We start from the raw sequence: 17,908 nt of genomic DNA on the forward strand, positions 1-17,908 counted from the left end.
TCCCACATCTCAAATTATAATGATGTTTGTTTTTGGCGAGTGGGAGTGACGATAAAACATCATCGCGAACTGATGAACATTTCGATATCACACCGAATCTTCCTCATATCCAGCTGGAGCAATTTGACACAAAGTCAATCATTTCTGTGACAAGATAGATTTGTCTCTTGGGGATTGACAGATTTATGATGACGATTTTACACCGAAAAAGTATCCATCATTTTAATAATGTTTTTTTTTTTAATTATCAAACATTTTTGCATCAGTGCCATTTTAGAGAAGCGACATAAAGGGTATTGTAGCCAGAATGTCTTAATTAAAACAATACATCATTGATGCAAAGACAAGATCAACATTTATGTCAAATAAACCAACCAACTTTACCCATTAACCCCGCGCACTCGAGTTTATTCACTTTTCACGCTAGAATGGCACCGAAACCATTCGTCAGAAATAACATGAGTGTCCTTCTGGTGTTTTCTCCTCAAGTTTGAAAAAAAGGAGCAAAAAAAGTGAAGATGAAAAAAAGGACGCCAAAAGCCCCCAAGGCGACATATATTTTTAATTTACGTGCCTTTTCTGCCAAGACATCTTCATTTCGACACCCACCACCAAGAAACCACCCCTCTCGCCCCAGGAAAAGAGGGTCGTAAGTCAAGGAGAGAGAAAACACAACAAAAAAACATCTAAGAGATCCTCCCACGCACGTTTCGCACGTTCTTTTTTTCTGTTTTGTTATTTGTTATTGCGTTGATGGGTCCCAAAGTGTGCTGCTGCGGTGGCAGAGGTCTCTTATGGCAAACCCCACAGCAAGCAACCGTCACAAAGATTCACCGCTCCACAAACAACCCAAAGGGAAATGAAAATGAATAATGAACAAAAGCAAGCAATGCTTACACACACGAACACACACAAGATTTATCTTCACTTTGTTGGCTCGCTTTGTAGGGCTGTGTGTGAATATTACATTTCATCTTCAATTTTGGCTCTTTTGGGTTAGAACTTGCGGCTTTTGGCAAGGCAGGGCATGAAGGGTAGAGATTGACGTTGTCACACTGGATGACATTTTTTAGCTTTTTTTCTTTAGTTGAAATTTTCAAATTATTAATTAAAAATAAATGGGGCCAGGTGGTTTGTGGATGGCGCTTACATAAATGTTCGAAAATCTTCTGATAATTTTTTTTGTCTTTGGCATAATTGTACACAGAAAAAAATAGATTAAATTTGGAAGGTTGAAATTGGGTTCTAAAATGAAGCTTAGATTGCTGATATTATTGTTTACAGCGATAAAGCTTATTTTTCTGAGTACAATGACCCTTTGTACGACCACAAAGAGTTTAAAATGGATTTTTAAATCAATTTTGAAAAATTTACCTCGCGGTCCTTCTTGACAGAAAAGTTCCTACTTGACAGCTCGTTCCAACGGGACCATAGTTGATCCATCGAAAAAATGTTGTCTAGTCATAATTTTTTTTGCATTAAAATGAAAAAAAGTGATCAGAAATTGTTTTTAATCGTGTTTTTTACCGTTGTACATAAAAATTGACATAGGGCTTTAGTACCAAATTTTGGTTGGTTGAATATTACCTCTTTTAAGGCTTAATTTTACTTAAAAAATGTGTAAAAATGTGAACCTGATGATATTTCTGATGTGACACAAAATCTGTCACCATTTCCTGATGAATATTACTCCCTTTTTTCTGTGTAGGGGAGTGTGGGGTAATTTGGACACTCTAAGGAAATTGCTCTGCCACGGGTTGTATGGATATTTTAAAGGAATGTGGATGCCACCAGAGGATAAAAGAGACCATAATTGATAGAAAAATGTCATTCATTTCGATAAATTTTGATGAAAACCACATTTTTATCGCAAAAATTAAAAGGTGTCCAAATAACCCCCACATTTTTGTGTGGGGGTAATATGAACAACCCAATGGGGTAATATGGACATGCCTTGTGGGGTAATATGGACACCTTTTGTGGGGTAATTTCAACACATGTTGAAGAATAAGTTTAACATTTGATTTTTTGAGCTTTTTTTTTAACCTTCTACCTGGTTTTGTAATTGTTTTATATTTTGAAGTGTTTGTTTCGCTCACAATATTTCATCAAAGGTTTAAATAATTATTTTAGATAGAACTATAATAACTCAATAGGAAGATAACCAATATTCCAGTGAAGTATAAATAATTTAATCATTAATTCTGAAATGATTTGAACATTGATTCTGAATTAGGCACAAGTATAGTTTTCAGTGATTAAGATATCGTTTAGATTTATATAAATAAATCTTTATATAGAACTTATTGACCTGAAACTATATATTAGGGTGGGTACGTTTTTCAAAAAGTTCTCGGATCAAGTTTTAGTATGGTTCCCCTTGTAGGGCATGCCCATAGGGACTTTCATGCCAAATATCAGCTCATTTGGTTGTAAACTGGCTGCGCGCATCAGGGTTAAAGTTTACATGGGAATTACTATGGGAAATTGGAACTTTTTGTTCAAACGCTCCTACAGGTCTGGGAAAATCACGCGCCAACTTCTGGTATGGTCAGGCCTATGGGGAATGGTCTGGAGAACATTTTTCCCGAAGAGAGCATATGGATTCGTTGTCCCTAGACCTGGCGCATCGGCAAACAATCCGATGTCTCCGGAATCAACGGTTTTCCCTGAAAAAGCATTAAATTTTCCTTAGCATGCTATGAAAGCTTGATGCACACCGCGACGCCATACGTCAGGCAGCTACCACGTGGGTGAGAAACGGCTGGAATATTCAATTGCAAACCTTCTTTTAACTAGAAAATGATCATTTCGAGCGATCCTGATATTATTTAGTCGAATTCAGAATCTTTGCATAGCAAATTTGTATTTTTTTGCAAATATTTTAACCACGTGGTAGCTGCCTGACGTATGGCGTCGCGGTGTGCATCAAGCTTTCATAGCATGCTAAGGAAAATTTAATGCTTTTTCAGGGAAAACCGTTGATTCCGGAGACATCGGATTGTTTGCCGATGCGCCAGGTCTAGGGACAACGAATCCATATGCTCTCTTCGGGAAAAATGTTCTCCAGACCATTCCCCATAGGCCTGACCATACCAGAAGTTGGCGCGTGATTTTCCCAGACCTGTAGGAGCGTTTGAACAAAAAGTTCCAATTTCCCATAGTAATTCCCATGTAAACTTTAACCCTGATGCGCGCAGCCAGTTTACAACCAAATGAGCTGATATTTGGCATGAAAGTCCCTATGGGCATGCCCTACAAGGGGAACCATACTAAAACTTGATCCGAGAACTTTTTGAAAAACGTACCCACCCTACTATATATTTACATTCTGTAGGCCTTCAAAGGAGAATGGGCGAATTTGGTCCAAGGATGTACACGAACGGGGCCAACTTTTTTCGAAAGATCTCGCCGAGACATGAAAAAAAGTCTTCTGGACCAACTCTCTAAACCCCGGGGTTCAAAAGTTACATGCTGTTGAAGTTTGTGCATTTTGAGTAAAAATATACAAAAATCGGATTTTTGCTATTTCTAAAATCATTTATAAAATCTCTGTTTCATTATGGATTTCGATTTTCTTGACTTCATTCGACGCGTATCAGCAAAAACTATGAATTCTGATATATCTTAGCATGATTGAAACATGATTTCACTTGTTTTTATCCGTTTGAACCGTTTGTGCAAGAGGCATCCCATAGAAACAAGTCGAAACTTCAAGGTTTTGAAAACGGATCCGACCCAAACTGCTTCAGTGAGTATGAAAGGCTTCAGTGCAATGTTGTAACAACTTATTGGGATGGTCTGAGTCATCCGAGAACTCCTTGGAGTTAAGACCGGTGAGTCTACCGCCGTAACAAGCAAGATGTCGGCGGTTTTTGACCACTGATCATACCCGCATGGCTTCAGTGAGTATGGTAGACTACTATGCTGATGTGTTGGAGTGTCCTGGGTTCTCCTAGGACTCCCTGGAGTTAAGATCTGTGGGTCTACTACCGTAACAAGCAAAATGTCGACCGGTTTTGACAACGGAACATACCCGCATAGCTTCAGTGAGTGTGGTAGACTACTTTGCTAATATGTTAGGATGTCCTGGGTCATCCAAGGACTCCCTGGAGTTATGATCTGTGGAGCTACAGCCTTAACAAGCAAGAGGTCGAAGGTTTTTGACCCCGGAACATACCCGCATAGCTTCAGTCAGTATGGTAGACTGCTTTGTTAATGTGTTGGGATGTCTTTGGTCATCCTAGGACTCCCTGGAGTTATGATCTGTAGGTCTACGGCTGTTACAAGGACTCCCTGGAATGGTCCAGAACATCCCAACATAACAGCAATACAGTCTGCCATACTCACTGAATCTTTGCGGTTATGATGCGCGGTTATAAATCGTCGACCTTTTTCTTGTTACAGTGACCCAAATATCTTAACTCCAGGGAGTCCTAGGATGACCAAAGACATCTTAACACATTAAGAAAGCAGTCTACCATACTGACTGAAGCTATGCGGGTATGTTCCGGGGTCAAAAACCATCGACCTCTTGCTTGTTACGGCTGTAGCTCCACAGATCATAACTCCAGGGAGTCCTTGGATGACCCAGGACATCCTAACATATTAGCAAAGCAGTCTACCACACTCACTGAAGCTATGCGGGTATGTTCCGTTGTCAAAACCGGTCGACATTTTGCTCGTTACGGTAGTATACCCACAGATCTTAACTCCAGGGAGTCCTAGGAGAACCCAGGACACTCCAACACATCAGCATAGTAGTCTACCATACTCACTGAAGCCATGCGGGTATGATCAGTGGTCAAAAACCGCCGACATCTTGCTTGTTACGGCGGTAGACTCGCCGGTCTTAACTCCAAGGAGTTCTCGGATGACTCAGACCATCCCAATAAGTTGTTACAACATTGCACTGAAGCCTTCCATACTCACTGAAGCAGTCTGGGTCGGATCCGGTTTCAATACCTTGAAGTTTCGACTTTTTTCTATGGGATGCCTCTTGCACAAACGGTTCAAACGGATAAAAACAAGAGAAATCATGTTTCAATCATGCTAAGACATATCAGAACTCATAGTTTTTGCTGATACGCGTCGAATGAAGTCAAGATGAGCAAAATCCATAATAAAATGGAGATTTTATAAATGATTTTAGAATTAGCAAAAATACGATTTTTTGTACATTTTTACCCAAAATGCTCAAACTTCAACAACATGTAACTTTTGAACCCCGGGGTTTAGAGAGTTGGTCCGGAAGACTTTTTTTCATGTCTCGGCGAGATCTTTCGAAAAAAGTTGGTCCCGTTCGTGTACATCCTTGGACCAGCTCCCATACAAATTTGCCCATTCTCCTTTAAATATTAATGTAAACCAGCATAGAAATTAGAAATGTCAAAGAATGTAATTAAAAGCAATCAACATTAGAGTCTAGTTGAACACCAAATGTGCAGTAATAAGATTTTCATCCATTGAAATATTGGAATAAATTTATCTAAATTAAAAAATAGGGGTTTTGTGAAAGTACTCATTTCTCACATTCCTTTTTGGGTGTTTTGACATTAAAAAAAAATGACCCTTCAAGCCATGTCCAAATTACCCCCATAGCATGTTCTATCATTAAATGCAATTTTTGATGATAAAAATGGATAAAATGCACAATTTTTATACATACACATCTCAGGCATCGTCCAAGCAACCCCCTTAAACAAAAATTGTCCATTTTTTTTTGCCTTATAACCCCTGCAAAACCTTATTTCCCAACCCTCAAATATTATAACTTAAGGCAGTACCAACTTTTACATATTATACCAAACTTACTCAACCTACTCCTACTTTTTGGTATGTCCATACTTCAGGCCATTACTAGTACTAGCATTATCACTTAAATTTCCGTTTTCACTTTATATCCGAAGAAAACGTGATCATGCTCATGCTCAAAATAATCCATTTATAAAACTCAAATGTCCCAAAATAACGACAATTTATGTGCACCAGGTTGCATTTGAAAAAAGCAAGGAAAGAATAAACTAAAAAAATCTGTTTTGTTTTCGAACTTTCTCCAGCCCGCAAAAAAGAAAGGAGGCGAAACACGCAAAAGAAAACCGCTTCTGAACTTCTCGAAGAAAATCAATCAGTAGAAGAATTTTGAGTTGAATCTCCTTGTTAGTATCACGTAAATTAAAATATATTGTTTTGTTAACACACGCCTATCTAGAAAAGGTCATTTTTCGACTTGTGACGTTACACCAGCAAGTGTAGTAGTGAAATAGATGTTCCACCGAATATCGATGATGATGATATTTGAGATTTTTTTTAACCGAAAGGTGCGCAAAAGAGGAGAGCCAGTTCCTTTCCGATTTTTCTCTTTATGAGCGTCAAAAGATTTAAAAAAGAGTATTTCGATAATTATACATTTTCAAATTAAGATATCTCGAGTTTAAAGAAAAATGCACCTGAGATTTACTAACACGAAAATGATTGCATTTCAGGACTCTAAAAGTGTTCAAAATATTGATTTTCTCTAAAGCCTTATATTGATGATGTTCATAAATTTAGTCGCAAGATAATTTTTTTGTGTTTATTTGCATTGCATGGCTTGGCGAATAGCAACTTTCCAACAAAAAAAAAAAAAAAGATTTTGTGAACCCTAGTTTTTAACTACAAGTCCAGGGTACCCATTGCCATTTGCAAAAAACTCTTCTCAAGTCACCATAACTTTTGTAGTAAGATTCGGGAACCACGCAGCCTGTCTCACTCATACTTAACGTGAACTGTCACTAGAGCAAAAGGGATAAGTTTGAAAAGTTACTTCGGACAATTTTACGGAAAATCCAATATTGCATAGTTATATTCCGAACAAACAGTTACTAAAGACTTCAAATAAATTTTCCATTTTAATCATAAGTCATTTGTAACTGCTTTCCCAGCAATTCAATACTGATATCTCCGGAAAATTATGTTTTTCATATGGATGTGTTTACTCATTTCAGCTATAGCACACCGGTGTTATCCTTAACAAACATCGTCCCTGCCATCGGGTCGTCGCCAGGACAATATGGTGGAGGTGCAAAGCTTGTGTAATGGTGTTTTGGATTCCCCGTTTCCCCCCCCTCACAATGACAACATCCACACTCACAGACACCATGGAAATGTGTGCGCGCACAGAGAGCAGACGCGACGCGTCGACGTGCTCCGAAATCTTAATGAAAGTTTCGTCGGAGGAGTCAGTCGGTGCAAGTTCTGGTGTGGCGCCAGCAGAGCAGTACACAAAAGTTTGGTGCCGAAAGCGGCAACATTCCTGGCGCGGTGTTTGCATTCTGGGAGGGACCTTGCCTACCCCCACCACCCTCATCCGGTGAGGCGAAGTCATTGATCCAAAGAATGACTCTGGAGAGAGCGTCAAAGTTCTACCGTTTTGAGCAAGCTGACACTGAGTTTGGAGGGGGGTTGTCCTTAGAGGACGTGGTATTTTTCCATTCAATATGTTTTCTTTGTTTTTTTTTGTAGCAGGGGTGTGTACGGAGAGGTGGATATGAACAAATGCAAGAATGTATGTCATTTACCACCCAGTAGCAGGCGCCAGAGGAATGTCCCGACGAGCACCAGTATTGTCCATCAGGGATTCCTTACAGGAGGGCATGGAATGTTTTTTTTTCCGTTCATGGAATGTACATATCTCATTCTATCTGTATTCAGTGCAATCTGTTGAGCTTGCTGAACCGAACTCTTGGACTGATTTTTTTTCCAACATTATATAATTGAAATTTAAAGCATGAAATTATGCAAAATTTATCTTATGCAGTTTCTTTATAATTTGGAACGCCAAATCACAGTCACAGTTTGTTTTTACTTTGCTTCTGAAAATGATATAATCAAATACCACACTATCAAAACTAAGCAACAAGCAACCCGATACCAACCAGTTGATTGTATCCGACATCCCCTCTTCCAACATGAAACTCACCACCACTAACTTTCGCACGCACCACGTCCTGGCGATGAAGTGGAAAAGTATCACACCCAGCTATTAAAATAGCTTAACACGAGCCAAGCCAAGTGAGTGGGGTGGGCGGAAAATAGCCCCGATCAAGGTCGAATAAGCGCGCACGCGACACGCTCTCCCCCTGTCATCCGACTCTGTATCCTAAATAATGTGGTGTAATATTTGGAAAGGGATAAACTTTTCAAATTAGGGTAGTTAAAGTTAGGTTTTTCTCAAACATTCAATCATAAAGCGAAGCGATGAAAGTGAAGGAAATTTCCCATCTTCCACGGCTTGGCATGTATTGAACCATTTGACATTTGTCCCCCTTGACTGGAGAGCTTTGTGTACTTCCCGGTTGTCCCCGTTGAAAGGGATCCGGAAAACACTTATGCTTCCCCTTTTGTGTCGTCTTGAAGGGGGCGCCCCACCAGCCTAGCCTTTCCGGATGAAAGAGGGTATCTTCTTCCGTTTCGCTGGAGATCCCCGGCATGGTAATCAGCAGAAAGCTACATGCTTTATAGGTGAATGAGTTTAGAGTTTTAAGTGAACTTTTTTTTAAATTTGTACAACTTATTCAACCTGCTGATATGTTAGAATTTTAGTTACTTTTCTAATGTCTACAACTCTTTGTACAAACACATTAAAAAATTTACCTTCAGAACGGGTTTTCTGATAGATTTTGGTGTCTTCGGCAAAGCTTTAAGTACAGCTAAACATCAATTTAAGTTACAGGTATTTTTATATTTGCATCTAATGTTGGCATATCAGCACTTTGACGTTCAATTACAACTCATAAAATGCGCTTTCAACTGAGATTGTTTAAATAGTTGAAATCAGCTAATTGGATGGAGTAAGGAGTAACCTGCCAAACATATGAAAATTCCCTAAATCGCCAAAGAAATTAGCAAAAGAATACCTGAAAAAAGCTACACTTTAAAAATACTCTTTTTTAATAACATATTTTTAGATGGCATTTTTTTAACGGTTTTCTAAAACTTGCGTGGGTTTTTTTTTAAATACGAGCAAGTTACTTTTTCATCTGTAGAAGTTATGACCGAGCTTGAACAATTTTGTTATTTTAATTGAAAATTTTCCCATAAATTTGCTTAAAATTCATTCTCTGTTAACTTAATAAAAATTCAAAAAATCGATGTACGACCATGGAAAACTATCAGAAAAAGCATTTTTATGCATTTGGAGACTTCTGAAATAAGTTCCGCTAATATTTTAACAATACAGTCCAGACTCGATTATCCGAAGCCTTGATTATCCGAAGTTTCGATTATCCAAAGGTTTGAATCATGACCAAAAATTTGATTTTCTTATTTTAATATTGTCATATTTTTAACATCAAATTCGAGTTCTGCGACCCTATTTTAGGCAAATGTGAATAGTTGATTGCCTTGAAAGGTACTGAATGCATTTTTCAATATTTCATCACAGCAATTTTGGCCGCCATCTTGGATTTGAAAATTCTAAATCTTTTTAGAGTAGTTTAGGGGTCATACTTAAGCTCGACAATCAAAAATAAGACAACGAAAAACACTTTTTTTGTGTTCCCTTAGTCGTTCGCTGTGAGTTGTGGAAGCAAGGGCGTCTATACGAAGTGTTCCTACACCCGCTACAAATTTCCAGTGCTTGAGGGGGCGAAAGGGGGATTATTTTTATTCTTAGCGCCGGTATTTGTAGCACTAAAATTCGTGCAAAAAAAACTTATGCACGTGGGTGTACAGATTATGGAGTAAAAGATACTCGAATTGTTCACCTAGCGTTCACATTCGATTCCAGGACCAAGTTGCCTGCGGATATGGAGATCATACATACATTCATACATACAAACTCAATAAAACCTAACAAAACTTTATGGAATGTGAGGGTAAATAGGAATATTGTAACAATAGATTTGACACTCTTGTAAAATATAATATCAGAACAGGAAGGAACTGCTCAAAAACAAACGATTCAAACGGTGTTTGATGAATCTTAACGTAGGAAAATAGAATTCATTATATTTCGTGAGTACCAGTTGAATAAATAATTGTAACAATTTGGTTTCAAGCAGATAGGTCCGTATATAAAGTGCTCTGGTTCGAATCTCATTGATAGCAAAACGAATTTTGTGATATGTGCAAGTGAACCTCAGAAAAAAATAAGTTCAAGCTGAATCTGCGATAATGAAGAAAAAATTTGATGACACTCATCAGGCTTTTCATGTCTTGAAACACAAACTAATTCCGAATGGGAATTGCCACTGACCGGTCAGCCACTAATAGTGCGGTACGATATTAATAGAGAGGCACTTCGGGGTCGCCGGTAGATTAGTTTGATTGATTAATCATGCTGTGTTTCGAAGCGAACTTTCCCTGGATGCGGGCTCCGGGGCTAAGTATCAAAGGGAATATCTCAGTCAGGAGCTTTAGTTGTTCTGGCAGGCATCGCAATAACTTTTGGACGTTAATCTTACTTGTGCAGAGCAGAGAGGATTACGTTTCGGAATGGCTCTCCTTCTTTTACGAATCCATGATAAACCCATCATCGAAAGTTTTGCTGAACCGGACCGGCATCATAATCCCGGTCCAGAACGCAACGTCCGTGCAGTTGCACCGGAATCGCACACATAATCGATTAACAAAATAGGTCAATCGATTCCCGTCCATTTCTCGGTCCTCTGTTTTCGCTCTTTGCTCGGACAAAGCACCTAGCAGCAAACTAGATGGTGAGTGGAATCAAGGGGAATTTTCCCGCGCTCGCTCCTCGCCACAGTCTGGACACCCACACCCGCCAGGTGGCCACACGTCCGGTCCGGTGCAGTTGCGCCATGATGGCCATTCCAGAACGAGTGCTGGGGCCCTCTATAGCAACGTGTGTATAGAACGAGAGTGCACATCATCAACGGCGTCGTCCTGGCCCTGGGGTTGGACCGAAAGCTATTATCCTTGCTTCAGTCTGAGGCTACCAGAAGAGGACAACCGGTAAAAACGCTCTCGAACGACCCCACCATAGAAGAAGGGGGAAATTGAAATTCATCCACTTAAAGTGTGACGACGACGCTCAACTGCAGCAGCCTTCCATCGAGAGGGGCTTGAACCTCTTCTGGTGCGATCTAAAATTGGAAAATAGCGGAGCTTTAGAATTTTCCTGCAGCAAAAATTGACCATCCCCACACCAAGCCAAACAACAGGCGCTTGACCTTTCTCCTGCATGAACTATCGGTCGGTGCTGACTAGCCGCCGGAATTGGCCATCAATCAGGGCCTGCTGCTCTCCAAAGTGCGATAATCGACGCCGATCGGAAAGCCATTTATCGTGCTTAATTTCCCTTTCGTGTTGTTTTTTGGGGAAGCACCAGCATCACATCAGAGCCCGTTGGCGTTTGATTGTTTTGTCGGCTTAATTGGACGTCAATTGCGGAGACAAACTGATGAAAAATTCACAATTGTTTGGTTTGAAATTTGCGCTAGATTTTTTTTCTAATTTTGCGCGGTGAATCTCTAATGAGGAGTCGCAATTTGGGCGTTGACTGGCATTGACGATATGTGGCTGGCATGACCTTTGCGCGCTGAAATTTTTTATGAACCAATTTTGATCAAGAGCAAATACAAATTTATTTATTTTTATTTAGAAGAGTGTGAATTGACTAGTGTTTGACTAGTGCCGACTGGTATTTTTTGGATGCATCATTTTGTATAAAATTTGAGAACATGATGCTGATTGAACCATAGTTTGGATTCATATCCCAGAAAAGGCGATGTGGTGGAAACCTTCGGGCTCATCCGGATTTCGATAGGTTTTTGCCTCAGGAACAATTTTTTTTATACAACGCAAAATTCCACAAAAATCGTTTAGAATTAGCGATTTGCAATTTACTGAAAAATGGTCTGTTTCCATAAAAATATCATATTTTGTTCTAAAACCATGAAAAATGCGTTCAAATTGCCCCGTATTTCACTTTAAATCATAGTTAGAAGTCCTACCAATAATGTTCTGTATTCATATTGATCCAGAAAGTCGTCATTTGTCATTAGCAGCATGTTAAAGTTGGAAAAATATTTCAAATTTCTCTTAAAAATCCATCTACAAAAAATTTGCCACCAAAACCAATACCATCGTCTTGTAGCAAAGAATTTTGATTATAAGATATAACCAGTTTAGTAGGAAAAAAATGGCGAATTTTCAAAATTCCCTATGAAAACTCAATTTTATCACTTACACCACTGTTTCAGCTACTGCCAGCATTTTATATGTTTCCAAACCTTTTGCATTGTTTTATAACAGCAATTTACAAGCAAAATCTATAGTTTTCATTGATTTGACTATGTGACGTAAGCGCCATGACGAAGAAATGTATTTTAAATTAACCACCTAAATTTTTAATTTATTTTTTATCAAAATTTTGGTCTTCAAACTAAAATATGATAACCAACAGATCGAATTCAACTAACATGGGGTGGCTGAACGCCATTTTAACTTTAAAATAAAAATCAAAAAAAAAATGCGATTTGATTGTTCGAAGTCTCATTCAGAGCAACTCTCTACGAAATCGTCCGATTTCGTGCATTGTTTGACACTATTTTGCACAGCTAATAAAGTAGTAATCCAGCTGCATGTAAAAGGCCTGGGTGTAAAATAAATATTGGATTATTTGATGCAATTTTATGTGATTTTACACCCTGAAATATGTAGCCCATCAGTATGGGAAACCTACTTGACCGAAATGTCAAGCTCATATATATGCGTTTATCCTTACAGCTTTTCATCGGTCTGATGGCCGAGTAGGCTAAGGCGCCAGTCCTTACTGTTGGTGCTGGGTTTGAATCCCGTCGGTTGCAACTTTTTTTGTGAATACAAAGAGACGAGTTGTTCCTTTTAATTCCGCTATATATTTTTAATATCCTGACAGATACGTATTTCGTCTACTACCACATCTTTTTTTGTGTTTGCAAAAAATTGGTTCACCCATACAATAAAATTTTGGCAGCTGTCCATACAAAAATGGAACGTAAATATTCGAAAATCTGTATCTTTTGAAGGAATTTTCTAATCGATTTGGTGTCTTCGGCAAAGTTGTAAATATAAAAAATTACGATTTTTTAATTACTTTTTTCACAAAAAATCAATTTCCCTAAATCTATATTCTTTTATTTTTGATTTTTTTCATATCTTTTAGCTTGAGAAGACATAAAACAGCAGCTTTTGAGCCAAAGAAAAATAAAGACAAAAATGTTACTGCTCAGTTTTGAAAAATGGAAACTTCACTCGATTTTTTTTTACTGGAGTTTTAAATGTAAAATCAAACTTGCAATCGAAAAGTATTTTACAGATTTTTTGATAAAGTGCACCGTCAAGATATAGCCATTTAAACTTAAAATTAAAAAATCCAGGTTTTCGTTTTTCTTAAAATGTCGAAAAGTTGAGAAAATTTCCAACAAAATTGCCTAAAAGACATTGAAGAATAGACCTCTGATTGCTGAAATACAGCGAATAAAAGAAACAAGAAAATTTAAGTTTCTGAAGTCTCATCCAAACATCCTTTTATTTTCTAGTACCAATATCTCAGAAACTAATGGTAATTGAAACATTTGTGAAATTTTCTGATATTTGTGAAAAAACATTTTTTAGATTTTACAATCAACTCTAACATTTCAAAAGGGCGTATTATTGCATATTTGACATTTTTGAAGAGTTAGTCAAAAAAAAAAAATCTTAAATCCTGTTTATAGAGAAATTCGAAGCTTTCACCGAGCTTTTTAATTTTCAACGGCAATAATCAACTAAGAATTGTTTTGTAAGGATTTTCACTCTTAAGTTTAAATTACGAAAAAAACATGTTCAAAAATATTTTTTTAATTCCAATTTTAACTATGCAGTGAACAAAAGTTCCTTCGAATAATCGAATTTCGGATAATCGGAGGCTGAGAATAATCGAATCTGGAATGTGTCTAATTTTAACATACAATTTTGAGAAATAAAATCAAAAGTCTAACAATAAATTATGAGGAACATTGGTACGCATCATTTGAGACACCCATTACTTAATTTGGTCGAAATACAGCCAAGTACCGCTGGAAAAAATCACTTGATCTTGGAAGCAGTGACCTACGCTAGTGACCATGGCGTTAAAATAAACTATTCTTAAAACAGTTTACAGCCCGCGTTGAGGGCCAATATTTTCACAACACAAATTATGAATGCTTTGGCAAGAGTTAGCAAAATAAAAACAAACCCCTCCGCGCCGTCGAGGGTCGTCTCAACATCAGCACCGTGTGCTGCGAACGCGTGTGAGTGATCGAATCAAGAGTTCCAAAATACGGTCCCACTCCACGGTGGGTTGGTCACAAATACTGCGTACTGCTTTTGGAGCGCAACTCAACGATTTGATGTCGTTAGAGCAGCAGTGACCATATTGTGTTTTGAACATTGCGTTATTTAACGCTTTCAAAACGATTCGCAGTCGCCACAGCAATTGAATTCGCTCAGCCATGAGGAGTTGATATCATCTTCATCGCGATTTGGTTTGCGCCACTCCCTCATCGTCACATGATGATGCAATTGATTGAAAATCGGTGCCCAGCACACCTGTCCTATCAATAAAGCGAGTACGTGACGCAAAGCAATCTCATTCAGGTCAATACTGCCTATTATCAGCTTGATCACAGTTTGGTTGATGATCAGGATGCTCTTCGTACGCAAACACACAACCACACAAATCGGATATTTAATTAGCACGAAGCACCAATCACGACTAACCGACTGAACGAAGTCACACGCCGCCAGATTCCAGCGCGCGCGCGCAAATTTGCAAACCCGTTCGCGAAGGCGTCACGCGCCAAACTAGTTAGTGCTGCTCGGCTGCTTAACTTTTGCTTAGTTCCGATCGTCGTGTTGTTGTTGGGCTAGCTGGGTGGTGAGCTCACTTTTTGGCCTCACGAATACTTTTATAGCGGAGTAGAACAACAAACACGCGGCAGTCAAATAAGGTGTAGAGTCGGTAGAGGTCAGACGGTTGCGTTTTAGTTTGCACTAATCAGCTGCTTAAGCGCTTCCAGCTGGGCTCGACTTCCGGCGTTTCAAACTTTTGTTAATTTTCGTTTCTTTGAACAAGTCATGTTCCAGCTCGACCCAACAGCGTCGATGGCACGCGGGCAGCATTCGAATGTCGTCTCTCGCTCTCTCAATCGAAATCGAACCAAATAAATAAACAATTGAACGGGAGGAGCAGAGAGAGTGCAATTGCAATTGTGTCGACCAACCAACGTCAACGACGGCATCAATTACTTGATTGGGTTGTTTGCCATCTTGGAGAACGGGTCCAAACGATTGTGTCACCCTGGGGCTGGCGGGAACTTACCTAAAAAAGAGACACGAGAATGAAGAATAAATTAGAAAATTGCACTATACAGTTTATTAAGTTTTGAGTGAGTCTGATTGAGCTAAAGTGCAGCACAAAAATAAGAAAAGTTGCTGAGCTCTGAACTCAATCAAGTTCAAGTGAAAGGAATAACAAAGTCGGACTGAAAAAGCTCTGACATCATTTGACAGAAACTACGATTTCATGCAACACTGAAAATTCTCATCAAAAAGACCAACTTCACTCAAGTGACCGCAGCTGAGTCAGCACTTTCCGCAGCACACACACCTTAAAACCCAAATGTCATAGCGCCAAAAGTGTGGCAAGCAAACTAGTTGGTTCAAAATTCGCCACTCCAAAATATATACATTTTTCCATATTTGTTTATTTATTTTTGTCCCGCCAAAACTAGAAATAGGCGAGAAAAAAGGTCGAAAAGATCAAGCTGTTAATATCGCCACGTTCAACCGTTGCGAACGAGGCGAACGAGATTCTTAGAACACCGTGCGGCTTGTTTGTTTTGATTAAAAATATTCATTCTTGGGAAATATCCTTAAACAACAGTCTGAATTTGGGAAGCAAATAAACGAAAACTCCTGTTAAAATTCAAGTGAAATGAAAGTGAAAAAAAACCGTCTGTCACTTGTTTCGACGCTTTCATTTCATTAGAAAGGCAAAATGTGACCCACACCAGTTGGGCCAAGGTTGCTCGAGGTTCAGCGTGCTGACGACGTTGCTGAATTTTAAACTGGACGCAAGCTTTCTTGGAGTAGAAAGAGGTTTGAGTGCTCTCCCCATTCATGCCTTGGACTCCTAGGTTCGAGCAGAAACTTGCAATAGCGATCACAAGAGATCTGGAGGTCGTTAAAGGGGAAGGTTTGATTTTTTTTCTAACATGAAATAGAGTGGCAAAATCGGAATTTGAAAAATGTTTATATTAAAATTGTCGAAAACCGTCATTTTTTTTTTTGTACCACCCTTATCACCAAACAAAACAAAATAACGAATTTATGTTAATGTGGCCAAGGAACATTCAAGACAAATTTTAGCCAAATCTAAGCACTTTAATTTGAATCCTGCTGGTTTAACGTGGAATCGCGGCTACATGACATAAAAACTACACGTTTTGGCTGATATGTTTTCAAAATTTATTCACTTCTAGAGTTTTTTTTAAAGGCCCCAAATCAATTTTCATTTCAAATTTATTCGAACGCTGTAGCCAATGCCAAAACAACAGAATAAAATAAAAATATGAGTTTACCAAAATTTTAAAACATTTCACTGAAACACCGAAACTGATGATATTTCTACATTACCAACTTAGCGTCATCCATAAAGTATGTCGCGCTCTAAATGTCCGGATTTCGAATCATGACGTTAGAACCTTTAAAAAAACTCTAGGTTTGTTTATGGGTCAAATATTCAATAGCATCTAGATATTGTATAACTTATAAGACACCAAAAAGGGTACAACATGTCTTCATTACGGAGTAATTGGGTCCTTAGGGCATCTCCAGAGTTTTCTACCAGGATCAAATTTAGTTTACCTACAAAATCAATAATTATGCGTTGATTCGTAAATTCCAAAGAATAAACATTTTTCGAAGAGGTCGAAAGTTCAACAATTTGCTACCCGATTCGACTTCCACCGAGTTTGCTTCCGAGTCTCCTACCACCGCTCACCGTAGCAAACCAGGTAACAAATTTGATCTCAAGTTCATTTGTAGAAGAAAAATATGTGCCGGGTACTCATTTTCCGATACCCGACAAGTGCCGGCAAGATGGGAGCCAAATTTTAAATGCTTGTTTTGGAGATTTTTGGATGTCTGCTCTTGTTGGTGAGAGTAAACATGAAAAAAAAAATCAAAACATTTAAAATTGAAATATTGAAAAAAATTAAAATGTATAAATCAAAAATTCATTTTAAATGCACACACTTTTACAAACAGACGCAAAAAAGGAAATAAACACTCGAATATGTCTAAATTGTCACTTCGAACGCAGTATTAGATCATTTTTATATATTATAATTCATTTTGATTTATTCTAAATATTTTGTCATATTTTATTATTGCTTCTTAATTGTGCTGAATTGTGTTTTTCAAAATTGATGGATTTTTTTTTGTTTTCATTTGTTGAAGATTTCTTTTAATTGTGATTCCTTTTGAATTTTGGGTTTTCCCTTTTTTATTTGTTTGTCTTTATTGTAAAAATTGAGTGTGTCCTTCTCACTCTATGTTCATCGGAGTAGGCGGGATACACTCAATGTTTACATCTGTTTAAAGGAACTATTAAAAAAAATCTGGATTTTATTTCTTAATTTTTTTTAATTCCTGAAAAAAAAACAATTTCTCAATTTTTTTTTATTTTTAATTTTTTTTAATTTAGTTTTTTCAATTTTAATTTTTTCAATTTATTACATTTAAATTTTTTCGTGCCTAATTCAATTTTTCCGTTCATAATTCCATTTTGAAGCAAACAGGATGAATACCGGGTAGCAAAGTAAAATCCCCAAGAATTGAGAGCAAATTTGCTACCGCGGTGGGCGGTCAAGGGGTGCAAATTTGATTTGCTTCGATG

The 17,908-nt window shown here is 38.1% G+C and overlaps 1 protein-coding gene across 3 annotated transcripts in view; it reads right to left on the minus strand.

Moving 5' to 3' along the window:
- LOC120425879 (lysophospholipid acyltransferase 6) overlaps nt 1–17,908 on the minus strand; it is a 67,373-nt gene that overhangs the window by 33,674 nt on the left and 15,791 nt on the right. The window contains exon 1 of one of the 3 annotated variants that reach the window (XM_039590503.2): nt 14,728–14,872. The exons of the other annotated variants lie outside the window; for them this stretch is intronic. The gene's annotated coding sequence lies outside the window, so the exon portion shown is untranslated. Of the gene's footprint in view, nt 1–14,727; nt 14,873–17,908 lie in introns of those variants that run through there. 3 annotated transcript variants of the gene reach the window in all.

The sequence above is a fragment of the Culex pipiens genome, chromosome 3 (genome assembly GCF_016801865.2).
Source record: "Culex pipiens pallens isolate TS chromosome 3, TS_CPP_V2, whole genome shotgun sequence".
Taxonomy (NCBI): Eukaryota; Metazoa; Arthropoda; class Insecta; order Diptera; family Culicidae; genus Culex; species Culex pipiens.